At 34.2% G+C, this 17,757-nt stretch overlaps 2 pseudogenes; both read right to left on the minus strand.

The window, feature by feature from the left end:
* Positions 1–15,291: 15,291 nt before the first annotated feature.
* LOC145577686 (putative lipid-transfer protein DIR1 pseudogene) lies at positions 15,292–15,603 on the minus strand (annotated as a pseudogene).
* A 1,824-nt stretch (positions 15,604–17,427) lies between these two features.
* On the minus strand, positions 17,428–17,748 carry LOC145577694 (putative lipid-transfer protein DIR1 pseudogene; annotated as a pseudogene).
* Between the last annotated feature and the right edge of the window lie 9 nt (positions 17,749–17,757).

The raw sequence follows: 17,757 nt of genomic DNA on the forward strand, positions 1-17,757 counted from the left end.
TAGGTTAATACTCATTATTTGGATTCCACAAAAAAAAAAAAAAAAAAAAAAAAAAAAAAAAGGTATTGTTATCACATTTTCACAAGTTTTGACCCGTTATTGTGTTACTGTCAATCGGGTGTTCACAAGAATTTTACAAGAGGTATATTTTTCTGTCTTCGCGTTTGGCTTTATGTATATTATCGATTTAGGGCCTGTTGATATTTACTTAATTCAGTTCAGTTTCAATCATTTCAATTCAATTCAGTTCAGCTCCTAATTTTCGTCTCTCTTAAGATATTTAGTTAAGTTCAATTCAGCTCCAATCAGTTCAGTTCAGTTCAATTTAGCTCCAATCAGTTTAGTTCAGTAAATATGAACATGCCCTTAGTTTGATTAATTACTTTGTGTTTAAAAGAGGTCCAATAATCCATATATGACGGAGTATATAGGAGTAAATTGATTGGTTTCTAATTGTTACAAATTTTATTGATATAATCAGGTAAATCAAATACATTTACCACTAGAACAACCTAAAGTTTGGTAAAATTATTATATGCTTATAGTGTAAACTATTTAAACTTCTTGTTGTTGTTTTTTTTTTCCTTTTTTCTTTTTTCTTTTTAGATGACGGCCATGTTTGGTAATTGGCTTTTTAATGTCTTTTTGATTAGGTTTTGGCTTTTTAAGGTGGTCAAACAGTCAAAAAATGTGTTTGGTAATTGACTTTTTAGTCAGCGAAAAAGCCGGCTTTTAAGCCAAAATGAAAAAGCTGCTTTGAGTAACTTTTTTATTGGCTTTTGGCTTGTTGGCCCACAAATTATCTAATAAACAGCCAACAACCAACAATTAATTTACCAAACACTTTTATAAACAACCAATTTCAAAAGCCATTATAAACAACCAAACATTCTAGCTGGTCAAACAAGGCAAGTGAACCAGCCAACAGGGAACAATCATTTGCCAAACAAGGCGGACATCTATTATCCGATCTCTGAGTAAAATAAAAATCTCTAATCAAGGGTGTAACATGTTTCCCTCCATCATTCAGTCCCATCAACCATCATTATAGATGTACGTAATTATTCAATAATATATTCAATTAAATAAAACCAACATAGCACAAGAAACTTAAATTAAATGGAAAAAAAAAATAGATTTTTATTCATTTTCCTGATTTTATTAGTAAGGACTACGGAGTACATTAAACTTGAGGAGGGGTATGATAACACTGACGTAAACCACAATTAGTCAACATAGCATAATAAAGTTTCTTATCATCATGACCAGGAAAAAATGGGGAATAAGGCCTTGTGCACAAGCAGCCAATATCACCCATTTTAAGGTTGTTGCAACATTGTGCGCTTGGTTGTATAGGACTAAGCATTGACGGCCCACAGTACACAAAGAAATAACCTAAGGGTATACGGCATATAGACTTTGGCAAATCTATCATCAACACTTGATCTGTCATTATCATGCTAATTACTACTATTAACAACATTGTTACTACTACCTTATTTCTCATTATCTCCATAATCCTTGAAAATTATGGTTTCACTACTCAATGTTTTTATTTTTCTTCTTAATTTTTAGTTTAGTGTTTGATGAGAAATAATGCATTTCCTAAGCTACTACCCATGTAGCATTTTATACTGCCTCAAATGGTGATATTAGATGTTTCTTTTCCTCATTAACTTTGTGATCTCATTTTAGTTTACATTCCTTTTTTGCATTTGGATAAATTTAAGACAGAATCAAGTTATAATAAATACAAATAAGTTCGGCCTTTGACTATGACGAAAGCGTGTTGACACCAATAATTCAAGCCTCAAATTATCAAAATTGTTTATCATTTTTATTTTTATTTTTTTTAATAGTGTTTATCATTTATATACGAGTAACTCCCCCCCCCCCTTTTATGAAACGTTTCTCTTGTTTACGTATGTCAATGCAAAATTTTGATGAATAATATCTTTAATTATCAATAACTAAAGTTATAACAATTGAATGTTAATAATTTATTCAAGGAAAAATTGCCCGCAATAATCCGACCTTTTGCCCGTCCGTTGAAAATAATCCCACCTTTCGATTATTTTTTAATAATCCCACCTATGCCCCCCGATCTTTTTTAATGGTCTCAACCGGTTAGTCTTGTTATAGCAAGTTATTTGACACGTGTAGTAGGCACCCAATTAGTCCCAAAAAAAATTAAAAAAATAAATAAAATAACAATTAATTAGTTTTAGAAACCAACCACCACCAAACCATCTATCCTACCACCAATCTCGGCGCGTCGACCGCCCCTGCCACCCCTTCCCTGAACCACCGTCAAACCGCCTCCCCCGAACCACCCTTAAACCCCTCCCTCCCTCACGAAACCACCCTTAAACCCTCACGAAACTAGAATCTCCTCCCCAGCTCCCCTTGAACCACCCTCGGACCTCCTCCCTTCGTTACACCGTCGAACCTCATCACGCCGCTGAACCTCCTCACTCCGTCACGCCGTTGAACCTCCTCCCTTCGTCACGAGTCACAAATCCACAATTTTGGCCTCCCATCACTCTCCCTTGCCTCGATTTCGGCCGCTCAGACCACCTATCCCCTTCCCCCATCACGTGAGCTCCAATTTGATGGTCTGGTGGAGTATTGTGGTGGTTGGGGCTAGTGGTCTGGTGGAGGGCTGCTCCTTTTTTTTTAATTTATTTTTTTTTATCTAAACTTTTAGACAAATTATACAGTGACACGTGTACTCTAAACAAAAAAAATATATATATATTACCATTGTATCAGGTAATCGGTCACTTGGGACCATTGGGAGCGGAATGGGGGTAAAGGTGGGACTATATAAAAATAATCGAAATGTGGGATTATTTTCAGCGAAAGGGCAAAAGATCGGATAATTCCGGACAAATTTTCCTTTATTCATTGTGATCATTCTAATAATTATCTACAAAACTATTTTTTTTTAGGAATACACTTTAATAAACTCAACTATGAGCAATTTATTTCTAATTATCCCAACTCAGGTTTATTTTATATATAATAATTTTAACTATGGGTCAGTTTGCCACTAGTAGTCCTGGCCCAGTCGGTCATCAACCTAATATAATAGGTTGCTTTGACAAGTGGCATCACATGGGTGGTTCAAAAAAAATAAAATTAAAAAACTGGAGATTGAATTATGATTTGAGGTTAATAACATGTTCCAATTGAATTTGTTAAAGGATCATCTCAACCAAAATTTTAAATTGATGGTTGAAACCTAGGATTATGTTTTAATTTATTCTTTATCACGCCCCTTCACACACGAGAGCCCATTAGGCTTGACGTGTGAATGCAGCATTGACCCTACTCATACCCAACACTTCATATTCCACTTAAGGTGGGGGTGGATGAGATTCGAAGACGTGACCTTTGTATCACGCTAGACCATGTTAAAAGGATCATCTCAACCAACAGCTTAATATGATGGTTGTGGCCTAGGATTATGTTTTATACTCTATCAAAATTAATTTGAAACCAAAAGATGCGCTCTGTGTTCTAATTCTAATTCCGAGTTGCTCAATTCTTTGGTCAATATATACAAGTAAACTACGAGTTATGAAGCTAATAAAATATAAAGTACACGCAAAGTTATGGTTGTGACTTATATAATTATATTTACACTATGATAGATATCACTTCTCATTGGATTTAGTTGGAGAAAATGCACCATGCATGTAGCTTTTATACCTGAAATTACCTTACTCAAGCAATTGAATTTTAAACCTTTTCAATTACACTTTGAATTTTCTAGACGCTTTCAAAATTGAACATTTCTTATGAGAATGTTATGCTTATCTAGTATACTCCGATTGATGTTAGTTTCCACTGCACAATGTAAATACGACGGCCCGCAAAATACGATGAAAGCATTAAAATAAAACCCACATAAGTTTTGTGGCCAACTGGCCATTTTACCGCTAACACATGATCCGTTATTACCATGCTAATTACTATCATTAAAACCATCGTTACTACTACCTTCTTTCTCATTATCTCCATAATATATGTAAAATTAAATTAAATAGCTACTCAATTTTTTCCCTTCTTTTGTTAATTTATATTTAATGTTTTTGGTTTTGTGTTTTTTGAGGAATATAATTACAGCTATCAATTTGGGTAAAAGGGTCGGGTAAGAGTGGGTCGGGTCAACTCGGGTCGGATCAATTCAGATGAATTCCATAACCTATGCGGGTCGGGTTTGGATTGGGTCATGCTTGAGTTGGGTCACGTCGGGTCATACTTCTTATCGGGTTTGGGTCGGGTTAATAACAGATCGGGTTTCATTCGGGTCGGGTGAACAATAGGTCGGGTTTAATTTGGGTTTCACGGCTTAAAACGGGTTAGGGTAATTCTCGGGTTCGGTTCAAGTCAATAATTTGCGGGTTAGAATCAGGTCGGATCATTCTCAGGTTTGAGTCGGGTTCGGTTCAAGTTAATAATTTGCGGGTTATGATCAGGTCGAGTCATTTTCAAGTCGGGTCATTCTCGGGTTCAAGTCGGGTTCGGTTCAAGTCAATAATTTGCGGGTTATAATCAGGTTGAGTCATTATTAAGCTAAGTCGGGTCATTCTCGGATTTAAGTCGGGGTATGTTCAAGTCAATAATTTGCAGGTTACAATCAGGTCGGGTCATTTCTAAGTCAGGTCATATTCGGTTTCAACTAACTATAAATAGATAATTATCATTTTTATCAAGCTAATTATTTCCTTTGACTATAATATACTACCTCCGTTACAGGTTATGTGCAACGATTTGACATAAAGCAGAGAGGGAAAATGGCTAATCGTTGCACATAACCTGTAACGGAGGTAGTATATGGCAATGTACTAGGGAATTATAGTCTATAATTTAGGAAAATAATTATCTCCTTTGACCATACAACAAATATATTTAAATTTGAGGATGATACTCCTTTCTTTTGCTGGCCTGGACCGACTTGGTCTCCCTAGACAAAATTTTTTGATAAACAATAATAAGGTGGTCTAAATTGCATTTAAGGTGATTTGAAATTGGGTCAGGAATAATTTGGGTTGATTTAGATCGGGTCAATAACAAGTCGTGTTAATTTCGAGTCGAGTTAGTAACAAATCGGGTTGAATTTTTGGGTCGGGTAAGTAATAGGTCTGGTAACATTCGGATCTGGTCAATAACAAGTCGGGTTTAATTTGGGTTAGGTTAATAACAAGTCGGGTTGATTTCGGGTCGGGTTTGTAACAGGTTGGGTTAATTTCGGGTCGGGTTAGGAACAAGTCGGGTTGAATTCGGATCAGGTTAGTAACAAGTCGGGGTAAATTCGGGTTTTGACGTGTTAAGACAGGTTTGGGTCAATTTCGGTTAAAGTCGGGTTCGGTGCAAGTTAATTAAATTGGCCGTTGTAAACCGATAAATCGGTGCAAGTTGTAAACCGGTAAATTGGCCGTTTAAAGGCAAATTCAATGGTTCCACCAACCCAATTGGACTCCTAGAGGGTATTAGGGACCACGATAAACATTTTGGCAATTTTTATATCTGGGCGAAAAAAAGTCAAAAATTTCTAAAATTGAAGGCTAATGTCCACGCTTTTTGAACAATTTTTGAGGTTTCGGGGCCTAGTGTCGCAAAGCCTTGAGATTTAAGGGAATACATCTCAAGGTCATATAATGTTGTTTGGAACAATATGTGATCATTACATGTTGTCATAAATGTCCATGGTAGGTCTGAGTTAATGAAATCGGTGCAAGTTGTAAATCGGTAAATTGGTCGTTTAAAGGCAAATTGGATGGTTCCACCCACCCAATTGGACTCCCGGAGGATATTAAGGACTATAGTAAACATTTCGGCAATTTTTATTTCCGGGCAAAAAAAGGTTAAAAAATTCCAAAATTGAAGTCATATCCACGCTTTTTAAGAAATTTTGTAGTATTCGGGGCCCGGTATCTAAAAGTCTTGAAATTCTAGGGAGTACATCTCGGGGCCATATAATGTCGTTTGGAACTATATATGATCATTATTTGTTGTCATAAATGTTCTTGGTTGGCTTGAGTTAATGAAATCGGTGCAAGTTGTAATTAAACCGATAAATTTGTCGTTTAAAGGCAAATTGGATGGTTCCACCCACCCAATTGGACTCCCGTGGGGTATTAGGGACTGTCACCGTCACTTTCGGGTCGACCTAGGCCAGGCCGTCGACCACCCCGCAAAGGCGCGCAAGGCCTTCGAAATACCACTTGCCTATACGAGCAAGTATGCGCTCGGTTCGGGAAGAACGAGCCAAGTGAGGCTGGAATAGCTCACTACCATGTATAAGGCATGTGAGGTTATCAGGGATGACCTTCGGGTGCTTAGACCGTGGTGCTAGAGAAGCACGGGTCAGCTAGGCCTTGGGCCTATGGTCAGTGTGCGCGCGCGCGCTAAAAGATCCTCGGAGTGTTTGGTCGAGCAAAACTCCATAACAACCTTTGATGCTTATTGAGGGGACTTATTAGGACCCTAATAGATCATACATGGCCTAAGGGCCAAGGTTGGGTTCAAGGATCGGACTTGAGAGTCCATTATTGTGTTACTATCAGTTGGGTGTTCACTAGTATTCTAAGACTAGTGCTAAATAAAGCTCTTTAGGGGGTGAGTGCTCATTCAAGGGTCAGGGGCTGACCTAAGGGTGGCCTTAAGGCTATGGACCTTAGGCATGGTCTTGGACATAGGATGGCCTATGAAGACCATAGCGCACTTAGATGGCTAGGGTGGACACCCAATAGGACAAACCGACTCGGTGGTCCCGACTAGGAGGGATGCGGGCTGACTAGCGAAGGCTGAGGGCTTAGTACGGTGCATGCTTGCTAGTGGTGCGTGGTTTGACTAAGGGATGCTCTTGGGATCATGTTAGGGTGTCTTTATGGTGGTAACCATAGTGACCTCGGCATGGAGGAACGAGTGCGGCCCGGGTCAACGATGTCTTTGGTGCCTTCGACGAAACCATGGACTTGCGTGGCCACATGCTCGATGCTAAGGAATGACCTTGTCTTGTAGATGGTCTAACCAAAACTCTCCTTGGTGGATTACTTTGTAGGGACTCCTTGACGGTTATGCCTAGTCACCATTATGGTATGCGGTTGCCTTAAATCTAGGGATTGGCTAAGTAGTGGTGGATGGTGGGCGGTTATGCAAGGTAACCACCCACGTTGCACCACTCTCCCTAAATTATAGGGACGGTTATGCTGAGGTGGCAAAAAGGGCTAAAGATGGTTCCTAAAATATAGGACCATGTCGTTAGTAGGTTGGCTAACGGTTATCTTGACCATGATCTTCGACGTGGTCAATCAGGAACGCGGTTAAGCCACACCAGAGGGCGGTTCCTATAAAATAGGAACATCCAAGGGTGGTGGGTAGTAACCATTTGGAAGTGGGTAGTTATTCCAAAGGGATAAAGCCACATCATGTGGAAGTTACCCCCACTCACTTAATGGCCCTAGAAAATAGGAGCACTAAGGGAGTGAGCGGTTATGCTGAGCAGGCAGTTACAATGGACAGGCAGTTGAAATGCCACATAGGCACACTGATGCATGCCTCCTAAAATATAGGAGCATGGCATAGTGGCAAGTGACGGTTACCAGACGGTTACAAGGACATGCAGAACGTGGATAACTTCCCTGACTACGTGGACAGGTCCAGATTCATCCAAGTATGCATCCAAGTAGTGGGTAGTTACAAAATCATGGGTGTAGTGGGCATAGTGGGCAGTTATCTTATCTGACTGGGCTGTAGTCAGTGCCTATAAATAGGCCAAGGCATTCATTTGCTGGGCATCAGATTTCGGAGTTCTAGAGAGAAATTCTAGAGAGAGAAACTCCTATAGTTTGTAAGCCACGAAAATCAATAAAGTGTTTTAGCCGTTCTTGTCTATTGTCTTGTGTGTTCTTCTTTTAAAGTGCTTAAGTGTTGTAGGCTGGTCTAGACTCGGTCTAGACGCCATCACGGGAACCTTCTCGGTCCCTAACTTAGAAAAAAAAAACCAGTCTCCAAATTCTCCCGTGACAGGGACCATGGTAAACATTTGGCAATTTTTATTTCCGTGCGAAAAAAGTCAAAAAATTCCAAAATTTAAGGCTAATATCCACGTTTTTTGAGAAAATTTGAAGGTTTCGAGACCCGGTGTCGAAAATTCTTGAGATTTTAGGGAATACATATCGGGGTCATATAATGTCGTTTTGAACCATATATGATCATTATATGTTGTCATAAATGTTCGTGGTATGTTTGAGTTAATGAAATCGGTGCAAGTTGTAAACCGGTAAATTGGTCGTTTAAAGGCAAATTAGATGGTTCCACCAAGTCAATTGAACTTCCGGAAGGTATTAGGGACCATGGTAAACATTTCGGCAATTTTTATTTACGGGCGAAAAAAAAGTAAAAAAATTCTAAAATTGAAGACTAATATCCACGCTTTTTGAACAATTTTTGAGGTTTCGAGGCCCGGTGTCGAAAAGGCTTGAAATTCTTGTGGATATATCTTGGGGTCATATAATGTCGTTTGGAACCATACATGATCATTATTTGTTGTCATAAATGTTCGTGGTAGGCTTGAGTTAATGACATCGGTGCAAGTTGTAAACTGGTAAATTGGTCGTTTAAAGGCAAATTGGATGGTTACACCCAGCCAATTGGACTCTCAGAGGGTATATGGTAAATATTTCAGCAATTTTTATTTCTGGGTGAAAAAATTAAAAAAACAAAAAAAAAAAAAAAAAAAAAACAAATCCAAAATTAAAGGCTAATATCCACGCTTTTTGAGAAATTTTGGAGGTTTCGGCCATATAATGGACTTCTTTTGCTTCCTATCTAACAATTTATACACGTAAATTTTCCTCAAATTGGTAATTTTTTATTATTTCCATCCATCACTAATTTTTTATCACAATCAATTTTTTAACTTTTGTGTTTGGGTATTTAATGGAGTACAAAATTAGGGTCAATAATTTCTAAATTAAAGGAAATATATCACATAGAATTAAATTATAAAGATACGTTTTAGCTTTTTGAAACTTTGACTAGCTATATATGACAATAGAGTTTGGATTTTTTTATTTATTTATTTATTTTTTTTTTTTTTTTTGCGGGAGGAAATAATTTCTTTAATGAATAGTCGACATCCACAATAATAATAATAATAATAAAGACTTGTAAACCACAATTTTAGAGAAACTAACATAACTTTTACAATAAAAAATCATAATTAATTTGAATATTTGGCATAACTCACACTCCACCGCTTCAAACTTTGACTATGACAATAGAGTTTGGACATTGAATCTAATATATTATAGATATTTTCTTATTTATATATACTTAATAATTAGTGGCTTTGTTCGAAATTTATTTTAATTGATAGTTTGTTGGCTCGTTCATTATTGACCTGCTATTGACCCTCGATCCACATTAGCTCAAACCTCTATATTGACCCTATAAAATGTGACCCTCTTTGAAATAACCCACCCATTAACTAGATCTCTCTCAATTATCAATTTTGTTTTGTCGGGCGGCCTCTAGCTATATGATCATCAAATAGTTGACACATAAAATTGTCAATAACATAAAATAATCATGAGGTGTGTCCCCCACCATCACTTGAGCTTTCAAGAATTTTATAAACCTTATTATAGTAGGATAGGGATCGAGGTGTTCCCGTGAACACCACGAGTCCCTCATATAGCTATAACCTTTTACTTTGTCTCTTAATTATCAAATTGATGGCCAGTTACATACAAGCCTCTCGTTAGACTCAAGGTCACCATAGGCCTTTTTTTTACCAAATTGTGGGGGTATTTCATTCTAATCCATATTTATATGGGCTCAAGATCGAGATGCATCTCCTGCCATCATTTAAGTTTTCGATTGTAGGTCATAAAATCTTCAAATTTTTGGTTTTAAAACGTGAATTATCCCCTTCGGCTTTAAAGAATTTTATTATTGTTGAAATTTATTATTGTTGAAATTTGGACGAGGTGCTTTCGAGGATCCCATGAGACCTTAGGAGGCCTCTTGAAAGGTTAAAACCATCCACTTTGTCACTTAGCAATCAATTTAGTCAAATTTTTGGTTTTAAAGCGTGAATTATCCCCTTCGGCTTTAAAGAATATTATTATTTTTGAAATTTGGACGAGGTGCTTTTCAAGGATCCCATGAGACCTTAGGAGGCCTCTTGAACGGTTAAACCATCCACTTTGTCACTTAGCAATCAATTTAGTACCAAATTTGCTTTATTATTATCTTATTTGTATAATTCGTCAACAAAAAAATTATCACATTTGTAATTTTAGTTGTCAATAGTGGACATGAGTCATGTAACATAACTTTGTTTGACTAAAGAATTTTACAAAAATTAAAATAAATAGGTGATTTATATCATACGTAGTATAATTTAAGTATATAACAATGGATAACAAGAAATTTTGGTACTCATTTTTCAATCCATTAACTTTATTCAAGGCTCTGAGATAAAATAATACTTTAATTGTTCACTCTATCAGTCTCAAAATAACTAATAGTTACATCAATAAATCGAGTTACGACATGTATTACTCCATATCAATATAGCTAATAATTCCGGACTGAAGGAGTATGTACCATATATATCTCAAACATTAGAAGGGCAAGGTGGGAGGCCACATAAACCCATCATAAGCCATAACTTATTCTTATCAATGCCAATTTTAGGTAAAAGAGGGGATTTATAAATAGTACAAAGACAGTTAAAATCAGCACTATTAAGAGTGTTACAACATTCTCTACTTGGTGGCTCTGGTTTTGGAAGGAAGGTTGGAACACATAACCAATATTGACTAGTGGGTACCCCACAAAGGGGATCATCATTACCAACATTACTTCCTTGCATCATTACACCATCTATCATTATCATGCTAATTACAAGAATTAACATAATTACTACTTCATTCTTCCTCATCATTTTTTAATTGTGGTATTTTAATTTGAACTACTGTTTTTTTCACTTGTTATGTGTGTGTGTGTTTTTTTTTTTGGGATGATGATGATGAATGTATTTAGCTTCCAAGGTAGTGGTAACATTTATATACTAATCTATTTGTCTGAAGTTGGAAGTTTAAGATTTGGTTCTTTTTATGATGTTTGTTTCTTTTTATGAAGTTTGTATAGTGTGAATAGAGAGATATGATAGCTAATTTATAAAAGGAATAAATCCTAAATATCCAATTTTAGACTGATTATGTATTATATAACCAATAATTAGGATGCCTAAATTATTGTCTATCTAGCTCAATAAAATAAATTACCAATTAGGATGCCTAAATTATTATTGCCTATCTAGATCAATAACGTAACAAATTGTTATCTTAATTTCATAATAATAGACACGGTTTGACTTTTTGCACTATTTAGCCATTAACTTTTGACTATTATACCACATATTTATACAAAGATAATAAATAAATTAATTGAATGTTTGTCGTGTAAATGTTGTTAATTTAATGCTCCGTACTTTGGATGTTCAAACATATGCATTGCCATTGACATATATGCCTCGTCAAATTGTACTATCAATTTTTTTGAAACAGATGGAGATAATAATGGGTCGAGGCATGGCTTGTACAGACCCTCTTAAGACCTTGATCCTTTTCTTGGCCTTTTTCTTTTTTTGAATTGTCTCTTGGCCATAACTGTTGAAACCCATTATAAACCACTTATGAGTATTTCACATTGGAGAAAGATGAGATATAGTCACATTGGAGAAAGATGAGATATAGTTTCACTTTATAAAATAGAGGAATTACTTCTTCTATTGCCAATTGATTTTAGTATGGAATCTCCTTAGCCGTGTTTGTGGACCAATCTTTCCTTAATTAGATGTACGATACACCCAGGTGTATATAACAAATTTGTTACTCGTAATTTTTACCTTAGTGATCTAATGTTTTCGAAGCAAGATTAAAAATTGAAATTCAACAAACGGATACATACACAAGACTCCATCAAATAAAATTCATAAATCGACATATTATTGATCATCTCATTGCAGAACAATGTTACATATATAATTAATCGATCAATTACAAGCCTCATACTTACAACCTGGGAGGTCACATTTGACAAAGATACCTAAGAATAGATCTTTATCAATGCCATAATGAGGCAAAAGAGGGGAAGAACGACCAAAATCACAAAGGCACTTTTGATCACAAATCTTAATAATATCACAACATTCCTTTGTTGGAGGTTTTGGATTTGGTTCCTTCAATGAAGGCAAACAAGGCAAAAATACTGCTGCATTTTTCCCACAAATCTCCTGTCCTTCAACACCTTCATTTATCCCTCCAATTACCATTATCATGCTAATTACAACCATTAAACTCACTAATTTCTTTCCCATACTCTCCATTTTTTTTATAGTTATATTAATAATTGCTTGTGTATTTCTCAAGTTTTTTTTTTTCTTCTTCTTATGTCAAATTAACTTAACACCTTGATAGCTCTTTATATAGGCGCTATCTACGAGTAATAAGTTATTTGATATTTGCTTGTATTATAAGTTTTAGTCACATTATATATAATGCTCTTAAAATCATAACAGATTTTTGTTGAAAAGTTTGGACTATATAAGTTAAAGACTTTTTTTATGGATGGTTGTTCGTTTTACAAAAAAAAATTAATCACGAGACTCTTACACAAGTCCTAAGTTATACTGGTCAAGATTTTAGTTAGTTTAAAAGGGTGTAGGAAAAGGTACTATAAACACATGTATTTGCAATTCTAAGCTAAGTCAAGGTGAATACTCCACATGAAAGTTCCTTCAATGCTATAACAAATAAATACTCCATCCGTATTTTGTTACTTGCTCCATTTCTCCGTACACGGAGTTTAATAATAATTCGAATGTAATAAGCAAAATTCTTCTAATAGCCAATTTCATCAAATAGAATAATTCAAACGTAACAAGATCGAGAATCAAATCAAATTATTAACCATGAAACAAAGTAACATTTATAAAGATTTTGATTCTAACTTTTACTTATAACAATTTATTTAAACAATACAAAAATTAAAGATCTAATTAGGAGGACAATCAGGGAGGCCACATTTTTTAGGAAGAGCCAAGAAAAGACCTTTGTCAATACCAAACCTACCCAAAAGAGGGGAAGTAGCATAAGAACAAAGACACTTCTCTGTATCTTGTGCAATTGGTTTAAGGACATCACAACATTGTGGGCTTGGAGAAGGTGGATTGGGCTGCTTCACTGATGGCAAGCAAAGAGACAAAGACGATACAGGCACGCCACATACCTTGGTGGGCTGCCCATGGGCCTGTTGTGCTAGCCCAATAACAACTACCATTATTATGCTAATTACAAGCATTAAGTTTACAACATTCTTTCTCATCATCTCCGTCTTTTTTTTCTACACTTTTTCTTTCTCTTTGTTTTGTTTTTGCTTTAGTATGGATGAGTTGGGAGCTAAATGTTTAAAATATTTATACTCCAAAGTTTTGTACTATTAAGTACAAAGTTTTGGGTTTATCTGTTTTTTGACAGTTTTAACATTTGAATCATTTTTACTTGTAATATACACTTTGACTCTTACACTATTCATATATTCTATTTTGAATAGCTTGGATGATTTATACGTAAGAAACAATATAGTCATGTAGAATCTTACAAGTCTAAATTTTTAGAGTTAAGCACACAATTAGGTACTCAATTGTTAAAAATTTCACCTTTTAGGTACTCAATTATTTTTACTTTGCTTTTGGGTACTGAGTTAAGAATTCAGGCCAAAAAATTAAATCAGCCAAAGAATTCAGTACTTTGGGTTAAAGAATTTAGTACCCTTGGTTAAGTATGTGGGCCCCACCCGATTAAAAAATTAATATTTATAAAAAAAATTGTATTAAATTTGACTAAGAAACTAGCCGTTGGTTTCTCTATTTAAAGAGGCATGAACCTGGCAGAAAATTCATCAAAAACAGCAAGAAAATTCATTAAAATTCATCAATAATAATTCATCAAAATTCATTCATCAAAAGCAGCAAGAAAATTCATCAAAATTCATCAAAAACAGCAGCTTAACCAGCAACAAAATAGGTTCATTGAGCATGTTATTTAGGCATAAATTCTGCAAGGTTTTGCCAGATTTTGTAGAAAAAAAAATAAAAATAAAAAAACCAGAAACAGAAGGGCTGCTGCTTCCCCCTGCTGCTGGTAGTTCAACTCTGCCACAAAATCAGCCATTGTTGCTTCTTTTGTCCAGCCACAAAATCAGCCATTGTTGCTTAACAAATTCATCCAAAACCATTTGTCAAAAAAAAAAAAAAAAAAAATCGAAAACCCAAATTTAACACAAAAACCACAACCAATCGACATCATCAATTTGTTCAAAAAAAACCTCAAAATTCGAAAACCCTAGGTCGCAACAAACATCAACAAATGGGCAAAAAATCCAAAATTTATATCAAATTAACAACATAAACAATGAGAAATTGAGCTTACCTCAAAAAAATGGCGGCTTTTGGTGTCGTTTTCCCCAGATTTGAGCACAAAGGTTGCTCGTTGTTCTTCGACGTTCGCAGCAAAGTTTCCAGAAATGGGAAAGAATAAAGGAGCAAAAAGGGGAATAAAGAAAAAGAAAGAGAAAAAAAATGGGTTGACCCGCGAATTTTTTAATCGGGTGGGGCCCACATACTTAACCAAGGGTACTAAATTCTTTAACCCAAGGTACTGAATTCTTTGGCTGATTTAATTTTTTTGGCCTAATTTCTTAACTCAGTACCCAAAAGCAAAGTAAAAATAATTGATACCTAAAAGGTGAAATTTTTAACAATTGAGTACCTAATTGTGTGCTTAACTCAAATTTTTAATACATTCAAAGAAACATTAAATAAAAAATTTATGTTTCATGTTTTCAAGAACAATAGTGATATCTTTGCATTAAACATTTTTATGAATAGTATCTAGTTTTATAAGGAAACATATGAACATTAATTTTTTTAAAAAAGAAATTATGATTCATGTTATTTTGGTTACTTCTTAGAAAAGTCTAGAACCGTCAATGACCATCTAATTTGAAAGTCATGTCAATGCTAAATGATATACCAAATATTTATTTTCTTAAAAAGAAAGATGGTTACACCATGCACATGACATTGATAGCAAATAAAGTTGTTTAACAAATATGTTATTCAAATAAAATTCCATGAAACAACAAATTTATTACAGCATTACTCCATGTAATGAAATATTCAAATTATTGTACAATAATTAGAAATTAGGCAGGACAATTAGGGAGACCACATTTTGCAGGGAGAGCCAAGTAAAGAGCTTTGTCAATACCAAAAGTAGGCAATTGACCGTGGTTATAAACTAAACCACAAAGACACTTCAAATCAGCCTGCTTAACTGCGTTACAACAATTTGGGCTTGGAGCTGTTGGATTGGGCTGCCTCACTGAGGGTAAACATGGAAATAATGATGTTAATGATACCCCACATACAACCTGCCCATGGGCCCCTTGTGTAAGCCCAATTATTATTATGTTAATTACAAATATCATGCTAACAATTTTCTTTCCCTTCTCCATTTTTTTTCTTGTTTTGTGTGTGTTTTCAACAAATATTTGCTTCTTTTTCTTTCTTCTGTTGAATTGTTTTGAAATTGTCTTGAACTTAGGCTATATATATACTCTAAAGCTTTGGATAAATTTGGTAATTTTGGATTTTCATTGATTTATTATTTGAGTTTTTACACTCATCAATTGTTAATAATAGGCTTTCCTTATCAAAAATTTAAAAATAGAGTTCAGTTGCATATGATCAAATTCGTGTTCTGTCAAAAAAAAAAAAAAAGATCAAATTCGTTAAAAATTGGTATGAAATAGATTAAAAATTGTTTTTTTATCTTTCAAAATATTGTATTCACTCGAATAGTGTTTATTGTACTCCTTTATTGTTTTATTGCAAGAGTGTGTATAAATTAAATTTAATTTTAGGGTTTTTTTTTATGGTGTGCTCTCCCTGGAAAATGAAAATAATAGTAAAAATTTACTCCTTAAATAGCAATTTCAGATTGTCTTTGTTATTACTACTCATTATCCAGGGTGCCTTTGAATTGATATTATTATTCAAAGGATTACTATAAATTGTAAAAATCTTATCATGCCATTATGAAATGATTCAATGAGATCTTGTACATAAGAACTTTTTCATTTTAATACTTAGCCATTATACAATATACAGAGTAAAGTAATTCACCTTATTATATTCAAAATGTATGAATCGATACATAACAATATGATATACATCGTTAATTTTAGCAACTTCAAACCTATAAAATTAAAATATCATTAAATTAGTACGCAATTATATAGTATATTAACACATATACGTGGATGATTTTTACTAGTAACACTTTGTGTGTTTACACTGTTCTTATACTCTATTTTGACTATCTTTAATGATTTATACGTAAGAAAAAGTATAGCCATATGAAATTTTATTCATTTATATTTACAGTTTCATAATATCAAATTATTATAATTTATGTTTATTTTAATCAATCAAAGGTACATTTAATAAAAATAATATAATTGATATTTTTCAAGACCAATAATAGTGATATCCTTGCAATAAAGATTTTTATGAATGGTATCTGGTTTTTTAAGGTAACATATCAAGGAACATTATATATATATATATATATAATCCCTCATTTTCTTTCAAGTCTTTTGCTCAATTAAAGCTCCTCAATATTTTGTCCTATTCCTACCTTGTAAAAAGTATGAAAATCACTTATGTATAGTGTGAGGATAATTATATCCTTAAAAATGTATGTTTACGGTTTACCTATTTGTCCCTATTAATATGATATTTATTGCTTCTATGCTTTAATTTTCCTAATGTGATTTAATGATTTAACTTTTATAAATAATAATAATGTTTAAACAATTATGTCCTCTAAAATGTTTGTTTAATTATTTCCTTTTTTTTTAAAAAAAAAAAAAAAAAACTATTACGAATAGTACGCATACATTTATACCAATTAAAAAAATTATAATATTTCCCCCATTATGTTGCCAACAACTAAAAAAACTCCACGAAAATGGCTAGCTATAGCGCGTGCATCGCGCACGTTAGCCACCCTAGTATTTTAAAATAAAATTGATAGTTGCACCATACACATGTCATTAGACTCTTGCAAATAAAATTCATCACACTTTAGTATGCATATAAGAAATATACCAAATTTGATTTTCAAAAAAAAAAATACCAAAATTGGAAAAAGAAAATTGTTTAACAAAAATGTTATTCAAATAAAAACCCATGTAATAACAAATTTATTACTCCATGTAATGGAAAATTCAACTTATAATCGAATTATTATACAATAATTGTAGCTTAATCATAAATTAGGCAGGACAATTAGGGAGACCACATTTTCCAGGGAGAGCCAAGAAAAGACCTTTGTCAATGCCAAAAACAGGCAATTGAGGGTTATCAGCAAAAGCACAAAGACACTTCAAATCAGCCAGCTTAAGTGGGTTACAACAATCTGGGCCTGGGGCTGGTGGATTGGGCTGCTTCACTGATGGTAAGCATGGCAATAATGTTGTTACTTCTATCCCACATACAACCTGCCCATGGGCCCCTTTCATAGGCCCAATAACCACCAATATTATTATGTTAATTACAAAAATCATGTTAAAAATTTTCTTTCCCACCTTCTCCATTTTTTTGTT

Source organism: Chenopodium album, chromosome 2 (genome assembly GCF_948465745.1).
Source record: "Chenopodium album chromosome 2, dcCheAlbu1.1, whole genome shotgun sequence".
NCBI classification, from domain to species: domain Eukaryota; kingdom Viridiplantae; phylum Streptophyta; class Magnoliopsida; order Caryophyllales; family Amaranthaceae; genus Chenopodium; species Chenopodium album.